At 44.1% G+C, this 21,643-nt stretch overlaps 1 long non-coding RNA gene across 1 annotated transcript in view; it reads left to right on the forward strand.

Annotated features, from left to right (window-relative positions):
* The window catches only part of LOC121442540, a 28,263-nt gene extending 6,920 nt beyond the window's left edge, over window positions 1–21,343 (forward strand). Inside the window, exons 2-3 of the long non-coding RNA XR_005973571.1 lie at window positions 12,209–12,307; window positions 20,952–21,343. This is a non-coding gene — a long non-coding RNA (uncharacterized LOC121442540). The remainder of the gene's footprint in view (window positions 1–12,208; window positions 12,308–20,951) is intronic.
* The last annotated feature ends 300 nt before the right edge of the window (window positions 21,344–21,643 follow it).

Here is a 21,643-nt window from a genome sequence, read left to right on the forward strand (position 1 = left end):
TTGATGTTCTCCACTGAGCACTCTTCTCCATCTCCTGTCCAGACCATTCTGAAAGGACTGCTTATGAAAATTCATTTGTACACCTTGCTCACCTGCCACTGGCTCCAGGCCTCCTTACTTTATCTCTCTCCAGCAGTCCTGTCAGAGGCCATATTTACCTCAGTGTGGAGGCCTGCTGAGCAGAGTACCTCTAGGCTGGGCAACAAGAACCAAAAGCCACTTAAAGGACTATGGCTTCTTTGCCAGATACACACACACACACACACACACACACACACACACACACACACACACATTTCCTGCAATTACCTGGCCTTGTAACTCAAGCTGCCTCCCTCATACTTAGATTTTGACTGCTCAATGCTCAGTCCTCAAGCTCAGAGTCACTATCTCCCTGCCCATCCAGCTCCTAGACAATCCCTACTGTTTTCACGCAATGGTGTAGGAAGGTCTTCTTTCTACGTGTTGCTTTCATTGGTTGAATAAAGAAAACTGCCTTGGCTTAGGATAAGGCAGCCCTTAGATGGGCTTGGTAGACAGAACAGAATTCTGGGATGAAGAAGGCAATGTAGCAGACACCATGGCTCTCCTTTCCGAGATGGACACTGGTTAGACTCATGCAGGTAAGCCACAGTCACGTGGCAATACACCTTAATGGAGATAGGTTAAACGAATATGTAAGAGTTAGCCAATAAGAGGTTAGAACTAATGGGCCAGGCAGTAATCTAATTAATACAAATTTCCTTGTGATTATTTCAGGCATAAGTTAGCTGGGTGGCCGGAAGCCGGGCAGGACAGAACAAAGGGCTTGCACTCCTCTCGGGCAGCGGGAAGTGGCCCCGCTGCTCCTTTTACAACACTGCAATATGATGTCTCCAAAACTTTCTTGTTGTCTGGCCTTCCATGAATCTTTGCCACAGATCAGAGTGCATATCCTCTCTAGTTCCCTTGTTTAGAGCCCTCTCTCCCAGCTAGGTCTTTTACATAGGCTATTTTATAGTAGTCTATTTCCTTATTCTATTTGTGAGTTTCCGGTGGGTAGGGTCTACATTGTCTACAATGGCTCTTTTAGGCCCTGTGAAAACCAAAATATGCTTAGCATGGTGGTAGCCATCCTCTGCTCAAGCTCTATAGGCATGAATTTGTAGTATGTTTTTGTAATGAGATTTTCATAAGCTTTTGTTTATTGGCTAATGAAGGAAGAAGGAGGTTTATTCATGTTTGTTTTGTTTATGTGTTTGCTTTGTTTGCTTGTTTAATTTATTTTAATGCTAAGGCACTAGGAGAGTTGAGAGAAAAGAGACGAGGAAGTGAAGAATAGGAGATCTGCCAAAGGCTGCTGGTGGCCTGCCTAAATGCCCTAAATATTCTACCTCTTTTTCTTATTAATGGAACCTTTGTTTTATTCTGTGTGGCAATATGCCCAGCTAAAATACACACATCCCAGCTGTCTTGTAGCTAAAGAAAGCCGTGTGGCATGGCTCTGATCATTAAGATACAAGGAAATCTTGGTATGTGAGGTCTTCAGGAATGCCTGCATGGTGCCTCTGAGATGCTGGGGTTTAGGGATGAATAGTTTGTTGCCTCAACTGTTGAGAATTCTGCTGACAGACAGCCTTTTGGTGTTAACACCTATGTGGTTGCTTCCACTAGAGAAATCACCTTCTTCCTGGCCTCCAGTGACATGTCAGCATGGAATATATATATTGCTGACAACTCAAACTCTAATTTCAAATGATGTTGGGATGGCTTCATGGCCCTACTTCCTATTCTTCAGATTCACACTTCTTCCCCTCCCTTCTATGAATCTTCATCTTAAGAGAACCCCCCTTCTACCTCATCTTCTTTGAAGAATCTGAATCCTGAGGAAGTCAAGCCACTACAGCTCTTTGGCATACCTAGAGTGCAGATACTAGCTGTATTGATGACAAAGCAGCCATGTTGTGACCATACGCACACAAAAAAAGTGCATCTAAAAACGCATCTGGATGGAAAACATCCACTAGGAAGCTTGGGAACACTCAAGGAAACACACAGGAGCCTCTTCTGGACACCATGGCATTTTGGAACCCCTGACATTCCTCCACTGGCCGACTACCTCTGAATTTCTTGGTCCCCAAAAATAAGAACAAATCACAATTTGGCAAAGACACCATTAAGTGTTACAAGAATATCATAGCTACCAATAGCACATAATAGCTCAGTTCTGAGGCCTTGTGAAAAAAGAGATTCACCCACTTCGTGGTCAACAAACAGGCAATATGCTCATACTATCATTTCTAGGTCTATGTTGGGCAGCAGGGACATTATATTAAACAGACAAGGTCTCTGTTCTCATAGTGCTTCTATATAATGAGATGAAAAGGGATGGGCAGGGCATGCTGATGTGCTCAGGTTTCAGAAGGTTTACAGTGAAAGGTTGCTGGACAGAAAGTGTTCTAAGTGACATTTTGAAGGATACTTTAGGTGTCACAAAGGTAGCTAGAAGTTGACAAGAGTGACAGTGGATATGCCAATGAGGAGGATCCATGAGAACAAGGAGGCTTGGGATTAGATGTTGATGGTGGAAATGGAGAAAAGGAAATGGATTTGAGCTTCTTGCAGTAAGGGACTCACTAGTGGATTACCTGTAGGCAGTATAGAGCAAATTCTAGAATGAGTTCTATGCTCTTGCATTTAACATCTGGAGGAAAGTGAAAACATTTGCCAAGATAGAACAAACCTAAGAATACCTACATGACATGAACAATAGAGTCCTATTGTTTTTAAATTTGGTGTGTCTGCCAGATGGGAAAAGCAAGCATTAACTAATATCGAGGTCATGAAAATGTGCCACTAGGAAGCAAATAGATTTATGAGATAAGGTTCTACACTACACAATGAGACCACACTACCAAAAGTCTGCTCCCAGACCCTGATGGCACCACAGTCTCATTCCTACAAGATACAGGGAATCCTCCAATAGGTAACTTTGGGTAAGGGATTCCCTAGCATGGGCATGGTATGGGACAATTCTGTATTCTGTCAATTACGTTTGAAATAAATGCTGATTGGCCAGTAGCCAGGCAGGGAGTATAGGTGGGACAACCAGACAGGAAGTAGAGGTGGGGCAAGGAGAACAGAAGTATTCTGGGAAGAAGGAAGCTCTCTCCCCAGTCCTGTCCAGACACCAAAGAAGCAGGATGTAACCTGCCCCGCTGAAAAAGGTACTGAGCCACGTGGCTAATGTATACTAGAATAATGGGATAATATAAGTTATAAGAGCTAATATGAAGCCTGAGCTAATGGGCCAATCAGTTTATAACCTATGGAGACCTCTGTGTGATTTTCTTTGGGACTTGCTGGTTGCAGGAACTGGGCAGGACAGAAACCCCCAACAAGCAGGACCTCCATGTTACATAGGCATGAACATTTTCTTTATTTTTTTAAGTTTTTAATGGTTTTTTTTTGTGGATTTTACATCATACACCCAGATTCTACTAATCTCCCCCTTCCAACATCTGTCCTTGTAATCCTTCCAATGCAAGTGTTCATTGTAATAAGTCACTGGTCTGGTTCGAGGCCATACTATGCTATCTGAGAAAGTTTATATACTATCAATGCTGGACCCTCCCTCTGGCTCCCTTTGGAGATCCTATTGTTGACTTGTGTCATGGAGATCCTCTAGCTTTGGATCTGTAGGCCTGGCCCCTTCACATGTTCCAGCAGTTCATAGATTTTGTGGTGGGCTAACTCATATTTTTGGTTGTGGGCCTAGGTGGTAGCTGGGTTAATCAGCCTGCCAACTTTCCTTAATCATTACCATCCAGGCAAGCTCTTCATCACTGCGTGGGCTGGTTCTCCCAGGGTGGCAGGCCACAAGGAGCAGGGCCAGTTTTTCTGCTCTCATTCTGTTAAGTTCAGCTCTCCCATGCTCACATCACCAAAGCCAGCTTTAGCTTTACTGCTTTGCACAGGTAAGGGGGAGGGCCAGTTTTTCCATTCTTATTTTCACAAGGCCAGCTCGCCTTCCTTGCAGGTGGCAAGGAGTAGGGAGGACATAATTCCTTCACCCGTGCCACCATATGGCATATGAGGGAGGGGGCAACTTTCCTGCTCTTACCCCTTGATAGCCAACTCACCTGCACCCTTGCCAATCCCAAGAGGGTCATATCTATTGTGTTGCCCAGGCGAGGTGCAGGGCCTGCTCTCCTGCATGCTGCAGTTGGTGAGGGGCATGGCCAGTTTTCCCTAGTGCTACAAACACTGTCTTTGGTGGTAACAGGAGCCACAGACATCAACACAGACCTCCGACTAAAACTGGGCCATCAACATTTTAAACTGTGCTGTAGCCTGAGACTCAACTCACTTCCCCTTCTCCCCCTTCATTGCCCCTTCCATGTCATCAGGTCCCCTTTGCAGGCTGGAAACCCATCTTGCCTGATTCCACCCCCTGGGTTGCATGTTACACTTCACCAGTATTTCTTCCCCCCCAAAAAACTTCCTATATGTAGAATTCAATCTGCTTCTAAAGGACCTAAAGAAGTACTGCTAGGATGTAGCCAGTAAGCCTGCTGCAAGGAGAAAAGTCTCAGTTGCGTTGTTGATAAAAACTCTGAACTATATTGTGAACCTAGATGACATCGCCTAAGAAGTATGGGTATAAATAAATTTAGAAGACTATGCGAGACTAAACATTGAGGTTTTCTTTATAGAACTTGTGCAGAAGTGACAGAAAAACACGGGAGCATGGCAGCAGGAAGGTGAAAGGTTTTCTATTAGTATTGTTAGCTCAGCGCCATTGTACAATAGCATGCATCTCACATCCCCGTCTGCTGTGCACTTAGTTCATACTCAGCACCATTGTCCTTTCTCATACCCCGCCACTTGTCATCTTTCCCTAAAGTGGTCTCCCTCTGCCCTCATATCTCATATGCGTGTTTAAGTGTAGAGTCCACATATCAGAGGGAAGAGTGACACTTATCTTTATGAAGCCAACTTATTTGTTTAACACAATGAACGCCAATTCTATTTTCCTACAGATGACATAATTTCCTTTTTGTGAATAACTAAACGAAACTCGGTTGAATAAAATTATAATGTTATTTATGCACTCATCTGTTGAAGACTATCTGGGCTGGTAGCATGTCTTCCCTATTGTTACTAGTACAGCAATAAACACTGATACACAAGCATCTCTGTGGTCCAAGGACTTAAAGTCCTCCAGATAGAAACCAAGGACAAGTACAGCTGGATTTGTATGTTAGCCCCGCTTTGAGCTTTAGAAGACTCTCCATGCTGATTACCATACGGGCTGCACTAAATGACTTCGCACCTAGCAGTGTATATGGGTTTCTTTTCCTCCACACCTTTACTGCCACTTCCTGCTTGTTTCCTTGATGATGGCAGTTCTGACTGGAGGAAGATGGAATCTCCGAGTAGTTTTGATGTCTATTTCTCTGACATGAAAACTTCCTTGATCATTCTTCATATGTTTATTGGCAATTTGTATATCTTAATCTGAGACCTGTCTTCCAATTCCTTTGCCTATTTATTGATTTCATGATATGATTTGGGGTATCTAATGTTTTTAGTTTTAATATATTCTAAGTATTGTATTAACTCCGTCAGACACATGCTGACAAAGATTTGTCTTTCATTCTGCAGGCTGTCTCTTCACTCTGATACTTGTTTCCTTTACTCTGCAGAAGCAATTTAAAAAAAAAAAACAGGAAAATACTGTGTCAAATGTTTTTTCAAGGACGAACAAGATGAATCATTGGGGTGTCCAGTGTAACTTGGTACTGGCCCTGAAGTAAAATAAGGCAAATAAATTCATTGATAAAATGTTTAAAAAATATGGTCATCCCTGTTATTATTGCCACTTTCTTAACAAAGAACAAGATAAAGGCATACACTTGCAGGTAAGGACTGGAGGAAATGTAAGTTTGCAGAAAGGGGAGAACTTGTGAAATAACTGTATTCAAGGGCAGATAACAAGTGTCAAAGAAAGGCTTGCCATATGGCTAGCATGCCTTTTGATGTTCTTGGTCATATGTTTTAAATGAATCCTTCAGTCCATTTGGATAAAGACCCACATGAGGAAAGCCGATTTCATGACAGGAGTACATGAGCTGGCAGCAAGTGGAGCTGTCCAAGACCCAAGGGAGAAACAATCCCCAAGTTTGGACCTGTCTTTCTCTGTTTGTCGTCATCATCGCAGAACTCAAGGCAACTTTGGTACCCTAGGAGTTCAGAGTTGAAACTGCCAAGAAATAAACACTTTATGTTGGAACTGTGGGTGTATCCACAGCTCTCAGGGAAACCATGTCTTTTGTGAGACATTAGAACAAAGGCCAGTCTCTCTTCCAGCAGTTTCTTGTGATATCCTTCCACCAAGATGCCAAGGTTATGAATCTGATTCTTTGTGTTCCAAGACACAGTCAAGACTTTCTCTGAGTATTCCTAGAAACACCTGAATCACTTTGTGATTCTGCAACCTTATTTCCAGGAATAATGCACTATTATAACTTAAATATTGAGAGAATTGATTCTAGCCAATGCTGACAGGTTCATATAATATGTGGAGGTGTTTGGGGGGACTGGATAAACATTTGAGAAGGTAGACTCTATCTAAAGCAGGATTCCATCTCTCATATATATGGGCTTCATCCAGGGTAGAACATAGAACAAAACAATGACCAAGCAAGAGGAAATTCTTTCCAGAACATGAGCTAGTTTGTGGGTTTCCAGCTTGCCAACCTACCTTCTACATCTGGGGATTTTCAACCTCCCTAGTCACTCAATAAACCAACCCATCTCTGTTTCTATCTCTACCTCTTTGTGCATGACTTTCTAATCTACACACACACACACACACACACACACACACACACACACACACGTACTATCGGTTCTGGTTCACTGGGGAGAATATTTATGGGGAATATTTATGGGGAGAGAATATTTATGGGGAGTAACTTGGCTCAGATACTAATTTTCAGGTGTTTCATTTGCCCTTAAAGCCTGGGGAAGCGTAAGTTTTGTTCTGTTGTTGTTATCTCAAGAATCTAAAACATTGTAATATAAAATAAAGCCTGATGAATACTGAATAAATGAACCTAAATGAACAGATATGCTGATGAATAAACATTATGAAAGGAAAACAGAGAAAGGCTAGAGATGGAGGCAGGGGGATAAAGAGATGAATGAATAACTCTTGGTATGGGTGGTACTCAGCCTGTAAGCCTTAAATTCAGATGGTTTGTTCCATTCCCAGCTCTGCCACTTACCCTCTTGGTGAGCCTGAATATTTCCTTATACCTGCAGTGAGAGTAATCATTAACAATATTTGAGGCTAGAGGTGTAGCTCAGTGGCATAGACCCTATGCCAAGTGCTGTACAAAATAAAGCAAAACAAAGTAAACAGGGAATGGTGAGCTGGCTAAGAAGGTAAAGATGCTTCCACCAACCTGATGACCTAGATTAGATCCCTGAAACCCACATAGTAGAAGAGTCAATTTCACCATAAAGTTGTCCTCTGACTTCTATAAACACACACACACACACACACACACACACACACACACACACACACACACACACACACACACAATGGCACATGTACCCTCTGCCACCCTCTGCAAATTTAGAGAGGATAAAAATAACTATTCAACCTACCAAACCCATGAAAACTTGTGGCAATCCGATTCTTTGCAGTAAGATACACCATTTGTGACCAAGCTAATGCCGTCTTAGATTGCATTCATAAGCATACAGGACTCAGATCTGAGTTTGAGTTATCCGTTCTGTAGTACTCTGTGGCTGAGATCACATTAAAGCAGTATTGTATGCTTTTGAGAGTTGATGAGGGTTCGGAAATGCCAGAGCACTCTGCACCTCTCCAACCTTTCTATTATCATCACTGTGTTTTTCAGTCTCTGTGCCCAACTGTTTTATTTCTTGATTTAGTTGACCTTCTTGAAAATTCTAGGGTTTACTTTTCTGCCTATCTTCCTGCAAATGGAGCTAGACTTTTGGAACCATATCCAGTCCACTTGACTCTAATTTTTTTTTTAAATGAAAAAGAGGAGTCTAGTGGTTTATAGACCTTGTAATCAAGGTTTTGTGTGAACCTTGGGGGAAACCCACCTCCTTTCTCCCATCTCCTTTTCTTCTCATTGGCTTTAGCTTCAGTATCAGACAGTCTTTTCCTTCACGGGAGAGTGCTCTGCTGACCTTCTGTTGCTCGCAGTGTCCTTTGAGACCGCTTCTATTTCTTATTCGGCTCCCTTTGCCTCTAAGACAGCCCTCATAGGTGTATTCAGCCAGCCTTGTCCATTTGCTCCATATCCTCAGTAAGAGCCAGACCAGATGTCTTAGTTTTATCGTGTTGCTAGAACAAAATTGGAGTCCGTGAGTAATGCATAAAGAAAAGAAGTTTGCTTGGCTCGTGATTCAGGTGGCTGGAAAGTCCAAACAGCTTGGCAGATGTTTGGCAAGGACCCTCTTGGCTGTGTCACAACACAGCGGAGAAGTGGAAAGGAAAATGGCCACATGCCCAATGGGTGTGTAAGAGCAAGGAAGGAAGAGACCCAGGAAGGTTAAGCTCGCTCTTTTGTACTAATCCATTTGTGAGTGAATTAGCACAGTCTTTTGAGAACTATATTAACCCTTTCAGAGAGGGCTTTTCCCATTACTTAATCGTCTCTTTAGAAACCGCCACCCTACCCTAGTACACTGGGCGCCAAGCTACCATCACACAAAGCTTTGAAGGATAATTCCAGAACCTTTGCCAGCCTCCATAAGAGCAAAGCTGACACCTTCTCTAGAGAGTAGCTGTTCGGGGTTAAGGATGCAGGTCATCCAGTGGGACTCCAGATTGTTGCCTGCAGATGGCTGGCCCTGTGGTAAAAAATCATGATGTGCTAAATTCTAGGCTTTCTATATTTAAAAAGCTACTCCTAGGCTTTCACTGAAATACATTGGGGACGCTGGGCTCCATTTCCAAAGCTCAGCTGTGGTTTTATGTCAAGACAATTCAATCTAAGAGGCTCTCCGAGGCCACACTGAAAGGGAGAAGCCTCAACAGTCATTGAGATGGGCTAATCATGTCTGCTTTAATCAAATCAGAGAGCAGTCCCACTCCAGAGGAAAATAATTATGTCTGTGTATTTATGTGTCAGCTGCTTTCCTCCTGTCCAAAAGAACCTGGGATTTGCCTATTATAATAACAACTGCTCTGGACTATGGCTACACAGACATCCTTAAAAACGGGGCTATGTCTCCATGTGGCACTAGGACCATAGCAGAACTTGCTAAATAGTTCTCTATTCCTGGACAATTGGACTCTCAGCCATTCAGCCTGCTCTACTGAAACCAGAATGAAAAGGCCACAGAAAAGAGGTTTAATATGAGCCAGGATCTCACAGGATTCTTAAATTGGGGTTTTCTGTTATATTTGCAAAGAACGATGTGTTCTGGTCCTCATCCAGGGTCAGGAGTGACGCATGCATTGGCAACTAGCCCCCCATGACCCAGAAAGTCAGTGTGCGGCCTTCAACAACAATTATGAAGCCAGGACAGGATGCCATCTTAATTCTTGATGTGAGATCCCCAAGATGAGAGCACTGCCAGCTGAGGCCAACATTTTGGTTCTTTGTATTGATAAAGCACTCACACACACTACCTACTTGGAATCTGAATGTTAGTGCTGGAAGAAAGCTGAAAGGTCCATCTAGTTCTGTGTTCCTCAACACAAACTCTGCTAGACAAGAAAGCTCTAAATTCTCCACAAAGGATCAATTAAAATTATATAGATGTAATATAAATTTATTCAAATTTCTTAATAAACAGAAATCTTTTCAAACTCAACTCTCATTTCTCTTCCCACTCCTGTAAATAGTTGGCTCATATTAAAGATATTTTATTTTAAAATGAGTTTCATAATCTTATAGATTTTAAGACATGAAGGTTTTCAGAGGCAAAACAAAGATCTTTGTCCCGAACCAATGCCAACTGAATGTCAGAAGACTTTGAGTCGACTTCAGTCTCTTTTGTTTCCTCTATAGAGAGAGAAGGAGAATAATGCCACAGACCATTTAGTCAAGTCCAAAACCAGCATCTCTGGACACTCACACAAAAACCATTGGGACACAAATATATATACAAAAGGAGGAAATGTCAGGGAAGTCTAGTGCTCCATCCAGCAGGTAATAACTTGTCTTCACCACCTGCTGGAGTTCATTGTACGCATGCTCATTTTATTCACTCTTCTGTTTCCCAATCTCCATCACTAGTATGGAGTAGCAGTCAGGATATATTTCAGTACAACAGAAAAGCCTACCTAACAGAGGTCTTTACCATGAATTTGCCTATTTCTATTTTGCATATAATCTGAAGGTGGGCAGTTATCAGGTCCACTGAACTGCTTAAAAAAACCCAGTGATGACTTTCCAATTACATAATCCTCAGCCTAATACCTCTGTCCTTAGGTTTGCTACCTCATGATCTCAAGACTCAGATGGCACCCAAACATGTTAACATACCAAACTGGAAACAACCAAGGGAAAACAGGGCATCTTTTTCTGTGGGTCTCTGTTTTATAGAAGCTAGTACTTCTCAGTATCCCTCTGCCATGATTTTCTTATATCTATTTGCTCAGAACTATGGTACAAGGTATCAGTCAATTGTGAAGGAAAGCTGAATTACTCTAGTTGCCTTGGTGTAAGCATGATCTATCCCTGGAGCCTGCATACATTGCCACTGAACAAACTATGGTTCTGTTACCAAGGAGCAAAGGGAAACAGCCTTTGTCTAAACACCCGTCTCCACCCTGCACCTGACATGAAAATGAGAATGCTCCTTCCTGGAAGAACAGTCAAGAGCCAGTGCCCTGCTTTCTTTCAACGGTAAGAAGCCATGAGTCATTTGTATCTAAAAAACACAAAAAGGCACAGTGACCTGGCACATCCTTCTAAAGACCCTCTTAAAGGTACATGAGACCAGAGGCAATACTACTCAAGGCCAGGGCCCACTGTCTTCCCTGTAGTAAAGGAACTAGCCCTCTGTTCTCTCCCACCACCTCTGAATCTCCAGAAAGAAGATCTAGAGAGTAGTTAGGACATCCACGTGTCTCATGATTGCATTAGGTATTTTTTTTAGATCTTTCAAAGACCTACAGAACATGGGATTTAAAAGGTTTTAAAAACTTAGACTTTTACTCAACAGTAAGACATGTCTGCTTCTGGCAGCACCAATTACTTCAAGAGAATGATGGGCATTGAAGAGGCTCCTTATGGAGTTTGCTAGCCATTTGGGCAAGAAACTGCTCTTGTCTGGACTGCTTGAGGATATGCTGTATGAACTGGACAAGCAGGATTCACAGAAAAATGGCTGCTGAACTTGCCTAAAGAAGGCAAGGTGATCCTTCGGGGTTCCTGTTTCATGAAAGAATCTGCCAGACATTCTGTAGGACACAGAAGAAAGCAACTGATAACTTTGTCATTATAAGGCAAAACAAATATTCAAATTTCCTGCTTCATGGAAAAGTCTGTCTGTCAGACACTATGAGTCTGTAGGCTGAAGATGGATGCCCCAACATTACAGAAGAACTTTGGGTGATTATCCAGGCAGCAAGATGCCTCTGTCAATTCTAGAGATTTGGAAGTTGCTTACAATGAACTTTCTGTTTACATAGGTAATATTATATACTTCTGGGGTTTTTGCTTGAGTTGGAGACAGATAATTACACTTACAGTTTTCCTTAGTTATGATAAAAGATAGATATGAAACTTTAGACCCACAATGAAATATCATAACTGTAATTCTTGCATGATACCTGTTTGTTTTATGTAATTTTATTATGTTAAAGTTAAAACCTTCCTTTTTAATTAGACAGAAAAGGGGAGGTGATGTGGGATGTCTTTCTGTATATGTGATGCTTTTATTGATTAATGAATAAAGCTGTTTTGGCCAATGGCTTAGCAGAGCAAAGCCAGGCAGAAAATGTAAACAGAGATGTAGAAAGAAAGTAGGCAGAGTCAGGGAGAGGCCATGTACCTGTTGAAGGATACAGATGCCCAGAACCTTTACTGATAAGCCACAGCCTTGTGGTGATACACAGAATAACAGAAGTGGGTTAATTCAAGATGCAAGAACTAGGTAGAAATATGTCTGAGTCATTAGTCAAGCAGTGTTGTAATTAATATAATTTCTATGTATTATTCAGGTCTGAGCAGCCGTGAAATGACTGCAGTCTCTGCCTACACTGAAGTGAGCTATTTCTCTTATATTTTATATATTGGGCCATCAAGGCTGGAATGGAAAGGTAAGCTGTTCAGGCATTTTCCTGTCAGTTCCAGAACATCCCCATCAGAGACCCCTACTTCCTCCACTCAATTAGACAACCACTGGCTCCCAATATGTCCAAGGTAGCTATGGCCTACCCACCCTAGCCTCCAGCTATTGCCAAAACTGTTATGTCCAGCAGTTGGTTACCAACGGACTGCAGGCTCTCTGTGACTTCTAAAATGTCTCAACCTGACCCTGTTAAAAGTTCTTCCAGAGGTAGGCTATCTCTCACTAAGGCCTCTTAAAACAGCACTGTTGTGTCAAAGACTTCATAGTCTAGCAATACAAACAAAAAACTCACCTCCATAAGACTGGCCTTCAGGCAACTCTGTATGCCACTCTGGGTGGTATCACCACTTGGCAAGTGGCTCTGAGTTGTATAAGAAAGCAATCGGAGCAAGCTAGAGGGAGGAAGCCAGTAAGCAGTGCTCCCCCATAGTCTATCCCTTAGTTCCTGTCCTCTCCCTTCAGGTTAGACTCCAAACTGTAACCCTTTCCTCCCCAAGTTGCTTTTGTTTAGTGTTTAGCACAATAACCCAAGCAAACTAAGGCAGGTCTCGAGGATGGGGGCCCAGGCACAGTCAGCCACATATTTGTGTGTCTAACCCAGGGATTGGCCCCTGACTCTCAGAAGAGACCCTCTCCTGCTCCATCAGTAGACTAAGAAGGAGGGTAAAGTTGTCTTTGCTCAAATGCAGGCTTGAAACAGAGGGATATGATGGCAGCCTCCTCTGTTCTCTGTCAAGAGAGGCATTGAATTGTCCTATGCTCCTCAGTTCCATGGCTGTCTTGGTATTGGTGACATCCTTGTGGTTAGGGCCATTTTCTGTTTTCGATTGAGATCCATCAATAGAGCACACCCAGAGGGCTACACTTCATGCTTCCTCTGCCTCTGTCCAAATACACAAGTGTCCTTATTACAGCTATGCAGCAGCCACCATCTCTGGCTCGTTCTCAGATGTCCTTGGGGTGCAGGAATCAGATATAGCTGAAAGACTTCTGTCAAAGAGCCAAGTAGATAACTATACCTGTCCTCCTTCTCAGCCCTGACGTTAAATTGAGGGAGGCGAATCCTTCCTCAAGCCTTTAGGGCTATATGCTTCTGTATCCTTCCTCTGTCTCCTCCTGGTGTTTCCTTCCTTCTCTCTCTCTCTCTCTCTCTCTCTCTCTCTCTCTCTCTCTCTCTCTCTCTCTCTCTCTCTCTCTCTCTTCCTCTCTTCTCCACCTATCCTTTTGCCAAGCCTTGATAAACAAGAACCAAGGTTGGGAAAATGCTACTGACTAGAATAAGGGCTCAGCTGCCTGTGTGCTTCACAGGCAAAGGTGTCTAGATTATGCTGTAGGCAGGGGATGAGTGCTGGGGTTTGTTCATTTGGGAGAGGCACTATCACCATCTAGGTGTTGGGGGATGAACAGGAACACCAGTCAAATTCCACACAGAAGGTAGAGTGTGAGGTGTATGCCCTTTAGATCCCAGCAGTGCCTGCTTCTACTGCCCCAGAGCCCCTAGGAGGTGACAACTGGAGCTGCCTGCCTGCACTCACACTGAAGCCTTTCCTTCAAGCTCCCCTTGAGTGCCTGCTGCTCAGAACCAATGAGATTCAGAGGCCCCAAGCACAGACTGCTGTTTCCAGCTGTGTGGGAGCCTGAAGACTGTGCTGGTTAGAAAACCTCTGGGATCCTCCTGTCTTTGTCTCCCCAGAGCTGCGATTAGAGGCATATGCTGATACGCCAAGCTTTTCAGGTGGATTCTGGGAACCTAAACTCAATTCACAGCAAGCACCATCCATGCTGAGCCCTCTGACCTCCCCAGCCCCTGAGTATACTCTCACAAATGAGGTGAGGCAGGGATTCTCATCCTAGAGAGATCTGTGGCTTGGTGCCTAAACAATTTAAGTGGGCAGAGGAAACAGCTCTCAACCAGTGTCAGACAGGAAGGTGGTGCCTGCTATGTTCTGATGCAGTTTATCCACACCGAAACTCATGCTGAAGCTCGGTACCCTGCACAGAAGCGGTGGAGAAGACAGTGCGATTCCAATCAATCAGCAGACTAGGAAAGATCCTCCAGGAATGATCCTCCAGGAGTGAAACTGTTCTTGTGACAGCACAGAGCTGGGAAGGAAAGCGGAATTCACAGTGCTTGTCAATCTATTCGGCTGATTATTTACTCTCCTTTGTCTCCCTGCTCTCCCTCTTCCGTGTGCTCCTTCCATATGTGCCTATTTGGCCTCTCTGCTCTCCTCTCAGGAAATTACGTAGCAAGAAGATCCTGGTGCTACTTAGGCTCCATGACTGAGAGCCCAAACACATCCCTTTCCGTTTGAAATTACCAAGACTCTCAGATTTTGTTGTAGTAACCGAAAACAAACTAAAAGAGTGGCTCAAAGACTAACTTGCTAAGTCTCCGGGTGAGGCAACTCTGAAGCACGCTCCCAGTGGCCCCCACAGAACCCCCTGGCATTGCCTGCAGTTGTCCACAGGAGTAAGCTACCGTTCATGCACCTCTTACCTGGCCTTGCAGTGAGAGAGCTGCATTTGAGAGGCAGAAAAGAACTCAGAAATCAAGAGCTATTCTTCTCAGGAGGAAATGGAAGTCTCCTGCATTTAAGAGATTTGCAGAAGTCCTCCAATCCGATAAGCAGAGCTTGGATTAGATCTCTCTGTTACAAAAGACCACAAAACAAAGCAGCACTCCTACTATTTACTGAGCCCCCATCCTGGCTCATCTTTTGAGTGCCTCATTTCATTCCCACGGGCATCTTGGGAAGACTGTTCTTTTGCCCTCTCCTCCAGCGAAGAGCTCAGAAATCCACCCTGCACGTTGAGAATTTATCCAAGGTCACACAGCGTGTAAGATCCAAACCTGAGTTTGTTCATGCCCAAGGAGAAATGGGCTATTGGATGCCACAGCTAGCACGATGGGATGGTGTTAATCCATAGGTATGACTCCTGAATATTTGAGGAGACGAACAATGATTTTATTACTTTCTAGGGAACTTGCTTCTTCTCTACTTACTATCCAACAAGGAACCAGCACAGAAGCTTTTTGAGTTCAGCATGAGAAGAGGAGGAGGGCAAGGAGGAGGAGAATGGGGGAGGGAGAAGGAGGAAGAAAAGGAAGAGGCAGCAGCCAGCGACAGAACCAAAAGCAAAAAGCCAAGAGAGAGTAACTAATCCACCTAATAGATTTCAAAGCACTCTGAATTCTGCAGCATGCCATGGCAGAAACAGGATGCCACCTCTCGTGCTGTGGGGTAGTCTTCCTGGGAATTTCCTCCCAAGCCAGGTAACTGCATTGCAAGGTGTGAGAATGGCTTTCACTAGGGAGCCTCTCCCTCCTAAATCCATGTTCTTTCAGTGTGCTGATGAAGAATTCGTGAGGTGAGGAACTGCCAAAGATTCTAGCACAATTGGAGAGACAATTACAAGGTCTAAAGCAGGCTGCTGGGGCCTGTGGGAGCAAGAAACACAGACATGATGAGTTGCCCAGGGATAAAGATTTCAGCACATGAAAAAGAAGAGATCCAAGGAGAAAGGCAGCAGGGTTTGAGCATCAGCAAAAGAAGAAAATTAAATAGAAGTATGTGGAAGGGGGAGGAGGGAGAGAAAAAAAGAGAATGAACAAGCTGCCTAGATTCTAGGAAGAAGGCTTAATGGACTTGACCAATCCCACAGGGAGACATGGAGCTAGAATGTTCTTTGGGAACTGGGTGGAGATGGTGAAGTTTTTTTTTAATCCTTTTTAAATCATTCTCTGCATATGACCAGAAGCAGTAGCAGCGTCTTCTTCTAAGTCTACTGTGGCATTGCCAGCAGTCCTGGAGGCTGATCAGAGTAATCTGTCAGCATGTCTACCAAAATGCATGTGTGCAAGCATGTTCATATCTGACCACGAATATATAAAATGTATGCTTGTGGTTACTGCTCTCACGATTGAAATTGGGCTTCCATGCTGAATTGCCACACACACCATTGACCACCCAACTTGACAGCCATTGCCAGTGCTAGGGGGATAGATACAGCAGAGCAAGAATGAGCAGCAGATCTGCCCACAGAAAAACCATGAGGAAGGCTCCAGAGCCACTCACTGGGAGCTGGCAGGTCGGGAACCGAAGTGGCAGAGTGAGAACAATGTTGGGAGGCAAAGTGCAGATGCAGGGATGCAGGAAGATTCTGATGTGATGACTGGTGTTGACTGTCAACTTGGCAAAAATCTGGAACCACCTGGGAGATGCCTCTGGTTGTGCTGGTGAGGGATTATCCTGATTATGCTAATTGATGTGTACAAAAATCTTAATTGTGGGCAGGACCGTTCCCCAGGCAGGGCAAAGCGGACTGTATAACCTGGAGGAGAGCTGCGTATGTTATCCTGTCTCTATGCTTCTTGACTGTAGATGCAGCGAAGCCACTCAGAGCACCTGCCAATGTGACATCCCTGCCACCGTGTGAACTCAATGAACCTCTTCCTTAAGTTGCTTTTGTCAGAGTGTTTTATCACAACAACAGGAAAAGCAAAACAAAACAGCAGCAATAACAGAATACTAAGACACATGACTAGAGACTGAAAAGGGGACTGAAACTCAGAGAGGAAAGAGAAAGGGAGAAGGGGAAGATTTCCATAGAGCAAAATATAAATCAGACAGGAACAAAGACACAGACACATATACAACCAACCAGCACACATACACACATAATAGGGCACAGGCAGAGACAAACAAAAGAAGCAAAAAGAGGCAACAGCATGCAGAGAGATGAAATAATGCTAGGCTTTCTTGAGCCTCTTTATTCCCTAGGGAAAGGTGGGTGCACTATCAGCCCATTCTGCAGCCCCATGATGCAGGACAATCAGACATGATAGGGAGTCCAGTCAAAGCAGGAACTCAGTTTATTACTGTGAGCACCCGTGTTAAGAGACACACTGTGATGTAAGGGTACCTCCAGCCAATGAGAGGCAGCCAAAACCTCCCTCTGGCTGGAGGGGCATCTACCTAGTTTTTGCTGTCTCATCCTTACTCAAACTCCAGCAAGGCTCTTTTCTGTTCTACAGGCCTCAAAGTCTAGGCCCTGAACTCGAACTTTTTTTTTCTGTCCTGTAGGCCTCAAGGTACAGGCCCTGAGGTAATTTAGGCCCAACAAAATAAGACACACACACACACACACACACACACACACACACACACACACACACACACACAAATAGATACCAGCAAAGTGAGCAAAGATGGACACAGAACAGAAGAGTAGAATGAAAAGAATGATGAAGAGAAAGACTAAGAAAGACCTAGAGGGGATGCAAAGAGTCAAGAGGGGAAACTGAAGGAGAAGAGGCAGAACTTGGGAGTGCTAGGCCCTGCCAGGAGTTCAGTGATGTGAAAGAGACAGGGGATTCCTCAGAACTCCTTGATCCAAATGAAAACATTTCATTAGAAATTACCTATTTCTTTACCATCCAAAATTAGTGGCGGCACTAACTCATTCCTGACAGGAATAACAGACACTAGCTGCAGCCCAGGTCCTCAGGGCAAAGAGGGAAACCAGTGGATGAGGGAAGCCTCCAAGGCTGGGTGGGCCTCTTGGAAAGCTGTGTTCCTTTGGCCACCGTAGGGAGCAGGGCTACCTTCCTTCCCTCCAGCAGCTTCCTGGAGCCTCCTTCTGTACGACTCTCCCAAGCAAGCTTCTCCAGCCACAGGCTTCCCAGAACACTCACCTGGATGTGCAACCAGCTCATGCAACAGTTATCTGAGCTGCTGAGCGTCTCTGTGCCTATGTGCCCTGGGATCAGCCTGGCGAGACTCCTCCCTGCGGTCCGCCATTAGGGGAAACAACAGTTTCTGCAAATAAAATACAGGGTGAAGAGGAATGGAGTGTGGAGAGGAAATGAAGAGGGAACACTAGAAGGCATACAAGATAATAATAGCAAGTGAACCAGATAGGCTCGTAAACCCAGTGAGATGCCGAAGCCCAGGAGAAAGTCTTAAGCCATGGGGAGTGAGGGAGAAACTCACGTGGTCAGTTGCTCTCTGCAACTGTGGTATGGCTTTAACGATAACATGCTAGGACCCTTAGGAAGGAAGGGAGGAAGTTCTGCTATTCTATACAATCATACTGAGTGGGACCAAGTTAGGCCCAGAAGCTGGAAATGAATCTGGGGGATGGTGGATCTTCAGAGCACATTTGCCTTCTTCCTGAGAGATGCTTCCTGATGACCAGGGGCTAGTGGAGCCCAAAGCTACATAGAAGAGGGTTTAAAGCCTGCTGCCATGCCGTCGATGTCCCTAAGGTTAACGGGACAGAGCAGAGATGGTCAAGGGAGGTTCCTTATTTAGGGATCTAGTGTGCTCCACCCACAGGCTCTGCCAGGCGTTCTTTCCGAGAAGGGCTCCAAATGTCCCTGCCATGGATTAGCCTTCTGGCCTTCTGCTCCCCGTCGACAGCATGTCTTGTCTGTGTCCAACTTAAGCCTACTATTCCACAACAGATGAACACCACTGCCAGCTACACATGTCAATGCAGGGTACGCTCCAGAGAAAGCACATGTAAGATCATATTAACAAGTAGTAGAACCGAACGATAAAGTCTGAAAAGCTCAGACAGTTCTTCTTTCGGTGTACTACTTTATGTTGGTTAAATTGACAGCTCCATGCATGACTTCAAAACCGGGGATCTTTGAGTTTCTATGGGCATTTGAGGCACCCGAAGATCCTGTTAAAATTCAGGTAATTTTTCAAGAACTCTGAGAAAAACACAGAATTAGAAACCTCTAACTTGGCCGGGCGGTGGTGGCGCATGCCTTTAATCCCAGCACTCGGGAGGCAGAGGCAGGCGGATCTCTGTGAGTTCGAGACCAGCCTGGTCTACAAGAGCTAGTTCCAGGACAGGCTCCAAAGCCACAGAGAAACCCTGTCTCGAAAAAAAAAAAAAAAAAAAAGAAACCTCTAACTTGTCTCTGGGTGATGCAGACCCTACTGGTCCATAGACCACTTAAAACAGCAAAGAGCTAATCTCTACAGTTGAGGTGGAATATATCCTGAGGATACCGGGGCCTATTCCTACACACCTATCTCTACATTTACAAATGCTGGGCCCTCCAAGGGCTAGAGCCTGAAGCAGGAAAAACAATGGACTCAGCTTTTGTCTATAGGAAGCAGTAGGTTACAATGGACAGGAGTGCCTTTGGGTCTAAACCATCCTAATCTCTAGCTCCCCTTCCACTATGAATAAACAATTTGGCCTTGTTTAAAGTCGCTTGACTTTCTGGCTCCCAGATGTCTCAGTTGTAAAATGGACACATTCGACATTGCGGGGTTATGGAAGAGAATACAAAGGAAGGAAGTTACAGGTGAGTTTGGCCAATCCCGGAACACTTATTTTGAGCCCTTTCACCTTGACCTTCTTTTAAATGCCAGTTCACGATATCTGAGTCCTGTGCTTAGCAACTCATCCTCTTCCGATCGCATATGCTACCTGTGAACTCTATGTAAAACTAAGCTTTATCTGGCCTGGTGACCGCTACTGGATTATAAGCTTGCTGTCAAATTCTTAGATGGAATATTTTAAATTTAGTTATTACCCACTAAGTACAAATTCAAAGGATGGTTGACTGGGTGCATTGACGAACAGATGGGTGAATGATTGTGTGTTTGTATAATTGAATGGACAGACGGATGAGTGAGTGGGTGGGCAGATAGATGGATTTGAGGATTTATGGATCCATGCAAGAATGGATTGAGCGTGACATATGAATCTGTTGATGCCTAGTCTACCTCCTCTGTGAAGCTTGCTTCCTGGTGGAGTCCTAGCACTTGGCTCAATATCTTTCCTGAAGCCAATAGTCATCTCAAGTTAAGGTGAGAGATACTGGCCAAGCGCTTGGTAAGTTGGTCAGAGAGAGCAATAGCTACAGAAATTTCAGCCAAGAGTGATACCTCTACTTGGTCATTTTAAAGAATCACACACCAAGCTACAGTTCTTCCATCCTGGCAAGAATGAGAGGGCTGCAACTCGTCCCACACTGGTCTGGATATAGAACAAGAGCGAGTGGCGAATATAGGTCATGGGGCTGCTGCTGAGCAGATGAATCTGGTGTCTGAAGGGCCCATCTGAAGGGGAGATTTTTCTAGCTAAACTTCTTACTAGCTGCTGAAAAAACGACCCACTAGGAGAACTGGTGCTCAGGTTCCAAGAGCACCCTGGGACCAAACTTTTACTTCCATACTCCAAATACAGACATGGTTTGGGGGCCAGGTTTACTATTAAACCTGTCCTTATTAGTGGCATCAATGGATTTATTCCAGTAGCAAATAGGTTCCCATTCAGATCTGGGTTCAATGAACAGCTAGCTCGACTTACTAAGGAGGGTGAATTTGGTCCTGGAGCCTTAGGGGAATGATGCTCTTGCTCACTGGAAACATGTGTTCTTTGGGATGAGGATTCAAGATGACATTTACCAGCTTCTTGTGCTCCCTTTCCAGCTTTTTGGTTTGTATTACTAATTGTTACAGTATCGTATTTTCTCTCTTTGATTTTGTGTAATTTCGTTGGCTTTATAGGAGAGTTCAGACTTTGATCAGCCCCAAAGAACAATTGAACTTAGGGGTCTCATCTTTTTTCTCTTTTTTAAGGTGGCCTAGACCCAGCTTCTGTTCAAGGAAAGATCCTCAGTCTTCCCATCTCTCGAGTGAGGGACTGGATCAGATGATGATGTGGCCTCCTTCCAGTTCTCTGGGTCCGTACATCAAGAGGTGTCTGTTTTCAATCCAACTACCCAGCATGTTAAAGCTCCATCATGCTTGAGGCTGAAGCATGAGGAAGATATTACTGAGTGGGAGTGAGAATGTAAGAATTTGAAAGAAAAGCATAGAGTCATTGTGTTTAAGAGTCATGGCACATTTGAATCAAAATGGAGCTTGGAGATCTCCAGAGCTACCAGACTCCTTCACACTGTAAACAATAAAGCTAAAAGAAACTAATGCAATCTTACTTTTTTTCTCCCTTGATAAAATATGTTATTAAATAAAAATTGCAACAAAAGATCATCCACATTTAAAAAACTGTGTAGTGGTTGTACTTAAAGAAAACTCATGTTACTATCTCGTGCTGGGTTCCCACCTGTGATAGACTGTTCCCTATCCCCCCCTGCCCAATAAGCCACACTTTATTAGCATTTACTTCTTTAAGGAATCCTCTCTCACCAACTTTGGGATTGACCATGTTCAGTAGACTTAACACTAGCAAGCAAGACCTGAGCGGAAGTGTCCTTATATACAGCTTTCCCATCTACATATCCGTGCTTTTCTTCTTATACACTGACTAC

Source organism: Microtus oregoni, unplaced genomic scaffold (assembly GCF_018167655.1).
Source record: "Microtus oregoni isolate MIOR12 unplaced genomic scaffold, Mior012 000092F_000, whole genome shotgun sequence".
Lineage (NCBI taxonomy): Eukaryota > Metazoa > Chordata > Mammalia > Rodentia > Cricetidae > Microtus > Microtus oregoni.